Here is a 12,142-nt window from a genome sequence, read left to right as displayed (position 1 = left end):
TAGAGATTTTTAAATTGTAAATGGATTGATAAAATTGATCCACACAGTGCTGAACTGTTATAGCCTTACATTCAAGAAGTTTGCAATCAGCTCTCTGTGGAGAAACAAATCAATAGAATCTCTCAGACCTGCCAAACTCCTCTTTATTTCAAAGAGGTTCATTCTGAACAGCAGACTGTTTAAGTAACTTAATCAGTTCTTCGGAGGGGGTGGGTGTTCTGTGCGCACATGGAACATGTACCTGCCACAGGGATGCAGAAGAAGGGGAGAGGACATGACTTCAGTTGACAGAAGTAATTATCTTTAAATCTCTAGTCTGAACATTTATCTTGAATGTAGTATATAAAATAGTAAACTAGTATGTTCTTAGGAAAAGTAAATGTAAAGCAATGGAGTTACCCAGGTGTTACTCTATTCACATCAGTGTAAATGAGAGGAGAATTGGGTCCATGAGGACCTGGACCACTTTGTACAGTCATTTATTCCCATGCAAAATGAATGTAAAATGCTTCCTGATCTGAATGGTTACACTAACTTTACCCTCTCTTTGCACTGGTGGAAGTGACTATAGAAAGTACAGGGTAAGAGAGAATCAGGGTCCTCAATCACAAGCACTGGATTTAGCTTTCAGTTTCAGAACTGTATTAGCTTTATAATTCTCCCCTCTCCCCACAGCACCCCAATGACATGGAAAAAGACAATTTTAAAATAGACTTTTAAATTTTGGGGGAAAATACTTAAATTATATGACATATATAATGTGCACTAACAATGTTAGTTTCTTGTCTCTTGAGAAAGAATGGTAAAAAATTCCTGCACATAATTCTTACATTTTCTTAATTGGTATAATTTCTCTCGAAGATTACAACTAAGGGACTTCAGTTTCTTGGATTTTGATTGGAATGAAGTCATAAATTGTAAATGAACAAAGATTGTCCATACTCCACTGTTTTTTGCAAGTTGGAAACATTTCAATTTGCTCACCCATTTCCTTGGTTGCCCAAGTTGGTGGTGTTTGAAAATTGGTTGCAGTCTGTTAAGTAGTCCTGATAAAATAGCAAAGAACTAGAACAGAGTGAAGACAAGACTAGCAGTTCAATGGGCCAAGTGCATCCACAATATGTTGAATAGAATCACACTTAATATAAGTTTGTCCCAGCCTGTCAGGATGGGCATGCACTATCTATATGATTGGAATAAAAAAAGATTTATCTTCTATGGGGCAGGTAGTTGTTTACTACCGCCAAATGGATTAGGTCTTTTACATCAAGAATTATTCAGAATCAGGATTTCTATTTGTGGTTTGTTTGGTTTTCCATTTGGTTGTAGTGTCTTTCTGAGCTGCATAATGGTCAATTAAGAAGTATTGAGGCTACTTTCTGATGGGTGATTGGAAACAATATGGTGGTCAGGGCATTCCCAATTTCAGTCCTGAATGGATTCCTATATATAGCAATCTCCATTTACTGATCAGAATAAGCTATCCAGGTTAGATTGGGTAACTCTCTTAATGCCAATCCATCTAATACAATTTCTAATTCAGGAAGCTTTCCACCACCAATGCTAGTCATTGCTTTTCTCTGCAATGCAGTAATTTGGGATGCACCAATTTTTATTGCTCTTCCTCTGGGTGGATAAAAAATGGTGGGAAGCATTTTCATCAATAAATATGCAGATAAAGCCATTAAGTAGCATTGAATCACCGAATTATAAATCAACTCAGACAAATAAATACAAACCCCATCTAGAGCTTGCCAGCTCCTGAAACTTTGGCCTGAGCCTGTAGGGGGTCCTGCCATATGGATTACAACAATAATGACTACCAGAGGCCTCTGACATAATTTCACAGCAATCTTTGAGCCAGGAGTGGTAACAGAATGAAACCTTTGCTGATGCCAATAGGGAGGCTTCTGCAGATGGTGATACGGACAAGCAGTTTGCTGGGCCAGTGCTGCTGAGCACCTCAATGAGAGGGGACAGCCTGACTCAGAGACTAGGTTTAGTTTCAGGTTTGAGCTTTGGAGCTGTGAGAGAAGCAGAACAGCTCAAAGAATCTCTGGTTAAGTTTCCCTCCATCCCCACAGCGGGAGTCTTTGAACTGGTGGAGGACCTAGTGTATGGGTCAGGCAGTACCAGCCCTGCAGAGACCAGCATCCAGAAAGACAGAGCTCCAACCTGGCTCTGGCTACCAAGAGTCAGCTGAGAACTCCATGGGACTCTGGAACCAGGGAACCAGGAGAGGACCATGCCCCACCCAGGTACAAAGACATAGTAAAGTAACCCCTCTTGTTAAGCTGGCTAATGTTTGCAGCACTCATCTCTGGCCTCATCCACAGAGTACTTTGTGCCTGGGAACGTGACACAGAGGGAACTGGGGGTTGGGAAGAGTTGGGAGTGTTGGGAGGTGGGGAATAGGTTGATTTGTTAATGTTTAATATTTAACCTTGCCCTTCCCAAGATCCTATTTTCCAGCTCCCTTGGTTATATTGTTGATTTGGGATGTGTTATTTCTTTGCTGGGGCTTGTGTTGATGTATTTCGTTGTTTTTTGTATATTGGATTCTATTCTCTTTGCCATCAGTGGTAGCATTATTCATTTTCTCAAAGGACAGCATCTCTTGTGTCCTAGGCAGAATGGGAGGTGTGGTGGATGGCACCAGATGTCAGAAAAAAGGACCCAGCCCAGGCAAGGCAAGGGGAGAAACCGCTCTAAGAAGCAAGTACCAGGAAGAAAGCTTGAGCCACATCGCTGAGGAGGGTTGCCTTTTCCTGGGGCTGCAAAATATCATTTAAAAAAGTTGCTCTCAACCTTCAAAACTGAGCAGATTTACAGGTAACTGAGACACAGGTCTCGTGTCAGCCCTCTGCACAGGGGTGAATTTCACCTTCGTGCACCAGGCTTGTATCAATAAAATATATTTCCTAATATTTGTATGTAATGAAATGGTAATTTTATGTGTGTTGATTATATTTTTACTTGTCTCAAACAGAAAGGTCAGTCAAGATGCTCTATTTCATTACCTTTAGAAATACGTTGCTCAATATTCTGATACTTGTGGTGGAATAACATATGGAGAGCCTAGGGCTAAGCCAACCTGATTACAGAATGAGCCCCACCTGAGAGGGATTTGGCAATTCCCCATAAAGAGCAGAACATGAATGCAATAAAGAGGGAGAACCAGGCTTAAATGATGATGAAGGGCAGCTGGGGAAAGAGCACAAGGAAGAAACTCCAGAGAATAATGAAAAACTCTCCAGACAGTGGCCTGGGAGAGACCCTGGAACCTAGAATAGATGGTTCCTCTACTGGTGCTAAGGAATGTGGCATACAAGGGTTATTGAACTCAGCAGGGTGTTGCCGGCTAAGCCTGGAAGACAGGCTGAGAAGGAAAAGGACTTTGTTTGTGTTAATGATACTTTTTTGGAGTTTTAAGTTTGGATAGTTGTGATCCTAGAAGGGGTGGACTTAAGCTGGTGAGCTGGCTGCAAGCCTGAGTCACTGGAAGAAAAATGATCACAGTGTTGGAGAGACTGTTGGCTCAGGGTGCTACAGAAACAAGAGCTGCTACCCTACACCTGCCTATAAGCGGTTGTCTACTGGTGAGTAGATTTATTTACACATCGTTTGACTGAGTATAACTAGACTTGCCCTAAATGCCTCTTCTCTCCTGTAAGGATATCTGTAAAATTGTTCTGTGTCTAAAAAGACTTGCTAGGATTTAGCTGTCTGACTACTCACTACAGCTGTATCAAGTCAAGAAAAACCAGAACAAAATAATCACACAGTCTGTTATAACTATCAATTGAGATATTGTGTTACAGCCTTGGACTGTGCTCAAGTTTAGCATGAAAAGTGAAATTGTCCAAACTTTAAAAAACAAAAACATCCAGTGGCATAAGGAAATCTGAACAATAGCGTAGTTTTCTTGGATAGCTAAAGATGAGGAGTTAAGGCTAAGTGGCTCATGTGTAGTACCAACAGAGACAGCTTTGTGGTCTATGAAACTAACATTGACTTTCATTCACTATTCTTTATTTTAAAAAGTGTAATATTCTGTCTCTTGTCCTGCTCATATTCTATTCTTTTTGGAAAAAGTTGCAAATTTAAAACTATGTAGCATCTGAAGATCTGATACTTCTATAAATACACCATAATTATAACTGTTCTGAGTCTATTCCTATGATAGCTAGGCACTTTAAATATCACTTGATATAAAAGACAAGGGTTAGCAGTAGAACATTGTCTATGAGGAGCCCTCTGCTTTAGAACCAGCTTCCATGCTGGTTCTCAATTACCCAGTCATTTGACATGCTTCATGGCCAACCTCTTTTTAAAATGTAGGGTTTTTGATGACAGTGAGGATTATGGTGGAGGGGAACCTCTTTTTCCTCTCGGTTAGGTTTTACTTTAATTTGTTTGGGATTAGTTATTGATTTGAACAACCAGTTACTGTTTGTGTTCTTTCAAAGGTAAATACACACTCCTTTTTGTGATAGTATATTACAATGTTTAACATTCCTAGATTTGTATATTTCCGTCATACAAACATACACAAGTGAGAATCTTCTGTTTTTCTTATTGGCTGATGAATGGTAATTTCTAATTCTTTAAAGGTCAATAGGCTGTTTACACTGACTGCGCCAGCTAACTTTTTTGCAGCTAGATTTATAAGGACTAATTCTGGGCTTGCAGGTGTCTTGTTCGGAGGTGATGATAAATATTTCTGCCTTTTGTCAAGACTAGTGGAGTTATTGCCCATAAACTGCCAGATGCATAGATTAAAGTTGCCAGATGGATCTGTGGTCTGCTGCTGTCACTCCATGTAATTTCATGGAGCTCAGCGCTATCCTTTTTTTCTTAAGCATTCTCTTTCTGTCTAGCTATTTTTCTCACATCAAAATTACATGGGGTATTCATCTTCTATGCACTGGTTGTTGGATGTCTGCTAGCTATAGTAACACCAAGACACAACTTTGAAAATGCAGAAATGCTGGGGCTAAAAGAGTGCAGGAATCTCTGTACTTCCTGCAGTTATTAATTGCATACAATACTCTTTGCAGTATCAAGACACAGAAGAATGAGGTTAAGGTCAAAGCCTTAGCTCCACTGATTTCAATGACAATTCACACCAGCTCAGGATCTGCCCCGCTAACTCTGAATTTTCCTGCCCAGCATGAGCTGTCAAACTTTCAGTTTATGAAACACAATTGTTTTTAGCTGTTTTGTTGGGATTGCTGGTGAAGAATCCTATTCTCACTTAGTGCTTGAGCTCGAGAGGGGCTGAGCACTTGCAGTTCCTATTGACTTCAGTAGGAACAGTAGAAGCTTGGCACCTTTGAAAACTAGGCCATGAGCTTGTCATCCTATGAATTCAATCTTGGTTTATATTGCTCTGGAAAACAAACATCCACTTGAGTATACACTGAATTTTGGGAATGCTTCTGATAAGCAACGGTGTTTCTTTTTAGAACTTGATTTTTAGTGTGAGTCTTGACATTTGTGGGGGAAAAAAAAAAGACAGAGGTATAAACTTCTAGCATGTTATGCAGTTTTCACCTAATCACACTGTATCAGACATACACTGCTTAAATCAACACACAAGTGTTCTATCTATCCAACATGGTCTTGGAATGTAGCAATTGGACACTGTAATTTCACAGGTTTTAGTAATTGCGCAAGCTCACATGATGCATATATGATTTCTTGAAAATCGTGTATCAGAGGGGTAGCCGTATTAGGCCTGGTCTACACTAGGGTGGGGGGTCGAACTAAGGTACGCGACTTCAGCTACGCGAATAGCGTAGCTGAAGTCGAACTACCTTAGTTCGAAGTACTCACCCATCCAGACGCCACGGGATTGAAGTCCGCGGTTCCCCCGTCGACTCCGCCACCGCCGTTCGCGGTGGTGGAGTTCCAGAATCGACGGGAGCGCGTTCGGAGTTCGAACTATCGCGTCTAGATTAGATGCGATAGTTTGAACTCCGAGAAGTCGAACGCTACGCGTCGACCTGGCAGGTAAGTATAGACCTGCCCTTAGTCTGTATCCACAAAAACAATGAGGAGTCTGGTGGCACCTTAAAGACTAACAGATTTATTTGGGCATAAGCTTTTGGGGCAATTTTTTTTATTTCTCATAAGCTAAACAAACAGGACCTTCAAAATTACAAGCTGTATTGTAATTATCTGAGGAGATAATTCAAATCTCTCTCAAATATTAACTGACCAGAAACAGTTAACAAGGTCACAACACTTGTTTTGGAGTCAGATTTGGATTAAATGTACATGATGAAGCTTAAGTGACAGTAATACAAAGTGCAATATAAATAATTACAGAGCCCAAAACCTATGTTAAAAGAACATAACTTATGTTATAATTTAAGGAATGTAGAAATGCCAGATTTAGTTCACCCATGAAGCCTTAGTGTACAGAATTTGAATCCTGGGTCCTCAGCATTGTGCTGCTATTTGAGCTACAGGTCTAACAACATTGGCTGGCAGTACAAGAAGGCTATTTTCCCAGCGCAAGGATGGATTCCTGAGTCCAAGAGCGGATTGGGTGTTGGTGGTTTGGGGAATTCAGTCTGTGTGTTGTGTCTCCTTTGCCCAGAAATGAGTGCGCTCCTTCCCTGTGTGTTGTCCCCAGAATGGGATTGGCCACTGGCATAGTATGCTTGGTCTAGAAGTGACTAGGAGAAGCCAGGATAGTCAGTCTCTTGCTCTCTGCCTCTGCCCATGCAGTGACCCTGGGTGGTGGTGGGTAAATGGGCCGGGGGGAGGCACAGCAGTGGGCATGTGTTGGGTCCAAGGGCTTACATAGTCGGAGTAGGTCAGCCAGCTCTCTTCTCCCCCACTGTTGGTGCAGCTGCTCTGCCATCTTTGTGGTGGTTCTTAGTGCAGTACATTGCTATTGCTTTGGTGGTGATGTGGGCTTGGCTTCAATGTTAATTTCTTTGTTTCCTTCCTGCCACTATTGTTGTGGAAAGGAGATGAGAATTTTTAACATTTTACATTTCAATGGAATATGATTGGGAAGAGGGAGAGAAAAGGCACTCTGTAGCCCAAAGAGATTCTCCCTACTGAATACCAGAAGGCTTGTTGCAAACAGTGAGATCATCTCCAAAAAAAATGTTTCAAGAATCCTTTATAAAGGCTATATTTTTTCCATCTCAACCAGCCTCCTCTACAAAGGTGACTTGAGAACTTTAACTCTTCAGTGTCTTTAATTTAAAACAGTAAATTGTGTTCTGTTAGTCCAGAAAATGGACTCAAGTCTTTGAAATTTTCAAAATAAAAATGATTGATTAGTTTGATATTGAGGCTCACGAACTCATGAATAAACCTTCAAGCAATGTTTAGTTTGCTTGCTATGTAGTTTCAGTGTTGTCACACTAAAATGCATAAAATATCCATACACTAGTCTTAAAAAAAAAATGCACAATTTCACTTAACATAGTACCACACATAGGCACTAAGGTCAAATTCACAGATGGGTGGTGTCATTGAGTGGGCTCCTGTAGTATGTACTTGTCCACTAGTTAACTTGCTCCCAGTCCCATACTCATTCTCATTATCTCTAGTTTTAAAACATGGGTTTCCTGTCTTTAGAATTAGTCACAGTTGGGAGGTTGTTTTCTCTTTTAATTGTTCAACCCTCCCTTTAGGCTACTGATTCACTTCTCCAAATATATGATCACACATCAAAATATTTCTATGTACGTTGATTCCACTCACCTTTCCCTTCCCCCATTATCGAATCCTTCTAGTCGGCACTTTCTCAGACTAAACTTCAGGAGTACTTAGTAGCATGTATCTTTTTTCTGCTTTCATATTTCAGCACTGATTTATATTTTACTTCTACCCAACTCAGTGATGTATGAGACTTGCTGCTGCTGAGAGTGAGGGTATCGAACTCACTAAAATGTTTTGAAACTGTACCATGAAAGCTATGTTAAACTAAACTATATTGCCCAATGACTCAGTTCTTTAAAGTTTTGTTCTAAAAAATAAGTACTTTGATTACAAAGAGGAGACTTTGGTGCTATGATTGGAACCTTAGAATCCATGGCAGAAGCACTGCCTTTTAATGATTCAACATTATGGCAATAAGGCAGTTGTAGATATTAAAACACCTCCAAATTTATAACAGCAAAATAGTACTGGTAACTATTTTTTGTTTCCTTCCCCCTGGTTATTTTGGATATTCCTTTTTAGCATTTCAAATGAATGCAATGTTTGTGATATGTTGGTGCACTGTGTAAAGCTTGCTCTCTGTAACAGATGAAGTTATAATTCTGTGTAACAACAGGTTCCCAGTCTACCATTATTTGTACTACATGTTAAAGTTTTAAAGATAACTTTGGGAGGCTTATTCCCAAAGAAACATTGACCTGTCAAAATAGGTATTTTATAGTAGGTAGCCTGGTTATTTTACCACTGTCTCACAAAGAGAACATATTGAAGAGGAATGTAATATCTGGCTATGAAAGGCTGTAGGGGCTGATTGCACAGTTTGAGAGTGGATTTCTTGGCATAGAGTTAGACAGACATTTTACAAAAATGTCCTGTCTGGCTTATTGAAATCCACCAGCACCACTATTTCATTCTTTCCTTGATTCTCAGAAGGAAAAAACCATATCTAGTTCCAGTGCTTTACTACAATGGTCATCGTAAATCCTCAAACTAGAAGAAAACTCTGGAAGAATGTCCGTCAGAATTTGGCAGATGAGGTCTCTGACACTTATAGTATTCTTCCCCTTTATCTTTAACCTCATAGTAAATGTTTCCTTAACACTAGAGAGATGCTACCTGCTCAAACTTAAACAATGATCAATACAGGGATTTAAACTAGCATTAGGCTTGGTCATAGTAGCTTGTTTACATAGGAGAATACCAGAAAACTAATGTTCAGAAACCAAAATTAATTTCTCTCACCCTGAGTATTGTTAAGTACACTCATGTTGAGTATTGGTACTAAAGTAAACATAGAGGCAGCTGAAAACCCTTTCCCTTCATGATTACCTAGCCCCAAAGCTCCCCAGTGGAGAATTGTCCTCTTATAGGAACACTCTCTCCCAGCATGCCTTTTATGAGCCCCTTTAAATTTGTCAGTGATCTGCAGCTGCAACTTTATAGTGGCCATTTTGAAACTGCTTGCTGTATCTCCCTCTCTGTTTTCCTTTTCACATTCCACAATGTAGTCTCACAGTATTATCTTTGACATTTTGTCATAATCGATAGTTGCTTCTGTATTTTAAGCTACCACTATGATTGCAGCTCTTTATACTAGAAAGACAAAACTATCACTACTGGCTTTTCTGTCTATTGGTTATAAATGCCACCCTCCAGCAGAGCCAAGATCCTACCTAGTATCTGATATGTTGTGAGAAATTACATTCAACCTCTAGCGTATTCACCTGTGACAAGGGAGTGGCTGTATTGTGAGAGAAGTTATCCCTCACTCTTGAGAAGGTTGGCTGTAGGAATAGAGGGAACAGAACAAGTCAGATTTTTAGGGTGTTTGGGAGCAGTGTGCTGTACCACAGTGATCCTAGCCCTGAAGGTAAATACTAATTTAAAATAAGATCTCTGAAAAATGTTTAAATAAGATGGTATCAGATGAACTAGTATGGATATTTCTGGACATGGAAGATAGGTGCAGGTTCTCTCTCTATTTTTCTATCTACAAATATTTGCTCATCACTGATAAGCCAGATATAGTATATTGGAGCAGACTTTTTGATGTTTTCAAAGGTTGAAAACAAATTACTTCATCTGAGTGCCACTTGGCTGCAAGTAAATAAAGCTACAGTCCAAAGGAGTACCAATTAGAGAGCCAATTATAACCTGATTGATCTTTCCTGGCATGGGTGGGGAAGCTAGTAGTAGGTCTTTTGTCATGCTAGATGTGGACTTGACTTTGATGGAATGCATGGCTGTGTGTGATATGGGAAGCTTGACAGGTACACACACTTGAAATAAAGAAATGCACCATTGGGGCACCAAAACAAATGTATTAAAATAGTGTTTACTGTGTCATGCAACATAAAAGTAGCTGATTTTATAATTGTATTTCTAGATAGTTTAGTCACTTATTTGAAACATGCCTACAACACACTTCATACAGCATGTAACTAATTGTAGAAATTTGCTTTTCCATATGTGAAGCATGTTGCCAATATGCCTGAGATGGGCACCACAGTTGTGATTTTTCCCCCCTGTCCCGATGCAACTATTAATCTGTTATAGATTTAGATACTCTTCAGTCAGGGCCATTCTTGGAGCGGTGCAGGGCCTGGGGCAGAAGTGATTAATCTGTCACTTCTGGGACCGACTGTGCCAGCCAATCATGCTGGCCTGCAGGGCCCCCAAAAGCATGGGGCACAGAGTGGTCACCCTGATTTGCCATACCTTAGAGATGGCTCTGTCTTCAATTGTAGCTTTAGAGAGAGATAAGCAAGTGGCCATCTCCATCTCCCATACCATCACACAAGAGAAACTCACAAAGGGCTGAGAGCCTGTGTGGTAACACTAAAGGAGTGGAATAATGCACTCAGTTCAGAGGCTACCACGTTACCCTTTCATATTCCTTTCAGTCAATTTCTCTGTGTAATAGGCTTCTTGGTCACTGGATACTAAACTGACTCCTATATTTTGGAGAAAAAGGGATCAGATTTGGTAACATGGGTGATCTGTCAGGATGGTAGGTCTGTTTTAATCAAAAGGTCCTTGATTCATGTTCTTGACAGCAAAATATAGGAAGAAAAATTGCTTTCAAATAAAGTTGGGTTACTGGTTAGGTCTCATTATCAGTCATAATATTACCTTTATATATAGTCTGTCATCCTAAAAGACCCCTTTGTAAAGAACTTTAAAACTATAGCTCAGATCCTGCAAGCTCTTAAAGCACCCCTGCAGAAAGTTGCTTAAAGGTCTGTGTTTGCAGGATCAGGGTCAGTACCTATGTCTGGCACTAAAACATAGTAGCTGTTTAACAATGGGCATTAACACTGCATAACACCTTAGGACAGGAAATGAAGATGATCAGATCCACTTTATTTTAAAAAAGTGAAACGTAGACAGGTGTTCACTAAATTATTTTTGTTAAATACAAATACTACATTTTAGTCAGTTAAAACAATTATTTTTAATACATGTTGAAAGCTGCTGTTTTTCAGTACCCTGCTGAACAATAATATAGTAAACCTAGCCATTTCTATCTGTCATTACCAAACCTCACAATGATGTTCTGATTGATTATGCATACTGTGCATCTCCCAGATGCCAGCCAGATGTTCAGAGAACTCACAGTATTTGGCTTAAGAAATGGAGTATAAATCATGTCCACACTGACACACCTAGTGGAACAAATGGAAGGTATTCCTAAGTGAATGCACTACTTCAAATTTATTTTTTCCTTGAACAAGCTGTGAGACACTCTGCCTCATACATTGCAGGCTTATAGGTAAAACAGGAGACAAGAAGAACATGCAGATAGTAGATCAGCTTTTGCTTTTTTTGTTATCAGGGGGCAGTTGTGCTGCAAGGCACTCTGACTTCCCCACCCTGGCTACTTCAGAGAGCAGGAGCCTCGCCTCTCACCCACTAGGAGGGGAGTGTTAAGTGGCTGTGGGAACAGGAAAGGAAGTGCTGCTGACAGCACGGTTCCCTGCCAGTAGCAGATCAAAGGACAGCCTGGAAGAGAACAGAGGCAAATGGCCAGCTCTCAGGCAGGATATGAGAGTTGGGGTGTAAAGGGGAATCAGGAGAACTCTCTCCTCAGCCAGCTCTTCTGTAGGTTTATATTTCTGGGGTTGAGGAGAGTTGTTTCTCTTTTTAACCCTCAACCAGACTATAAGGTGTCTGTTGAAGTACAATGTGTGGTGTGTGGGTTCTCCCCCCGCCCCCTTCTCCCTGAAACCTCGTGCTCATCTCCCTGTCTCCTAGTTCTCACAGGGAAAAGACTCTTGCCACTTACCCTCAATCAGATCTTTTAGAATATGGCTCTACCTCATCCCTCCCCCTGTACATCAGACTGCTGTGGCTCTTTTTTGATGCAGAAATCAGCTTGCTTGCTTTCAAGCAACCTCTGCCTTCCATGTTGACCAAAAAATAAATCTCAAAGCAGGGACAAGGCTTCCAGGTG

General features: G+C 40.4%; 1 long non-coding RNA gene across 1 annotated transcript in view; it reads left to right on the top strand.

Moving 5' to 3' along the window:
* Positions 1 to 3,249: 3,249 nt before the first annotated feature.
* The window catches only part of LOC120407355, a 132,623-nt gene continuing 123,730 nt past the window's right edge, over positions 3,250 to 12,142 (top strand). The window contains exon 1 of the long non-coding RNA XR_005599907.1: positions 3,250 to 3,599. This is a non-coding gene — a long non-coding RNA (uncharacterized LOC120407355). The remainder of the gene's footprint in view (positions 3,600 to 12,142) is intronic.

Source organism: Mauremys reevesii, linkage group 6 (assembly GCF_016161935.1).
Source record: "Mauremys reevesii isolate NIE-2019 linkage group 6, ASM1616193v1, whole genome shotgun sequence".
Taxonomy (NCBI): Eukaryota; Metazoa; Chordata; order Testudines; family Geoemydidae; genus Mauremys; species Mauremys reevesii.
Note: the sequence above shows the minus strand (reverse complement) of the source record. Positions and strands in the feature narration are given on the sequence as shown.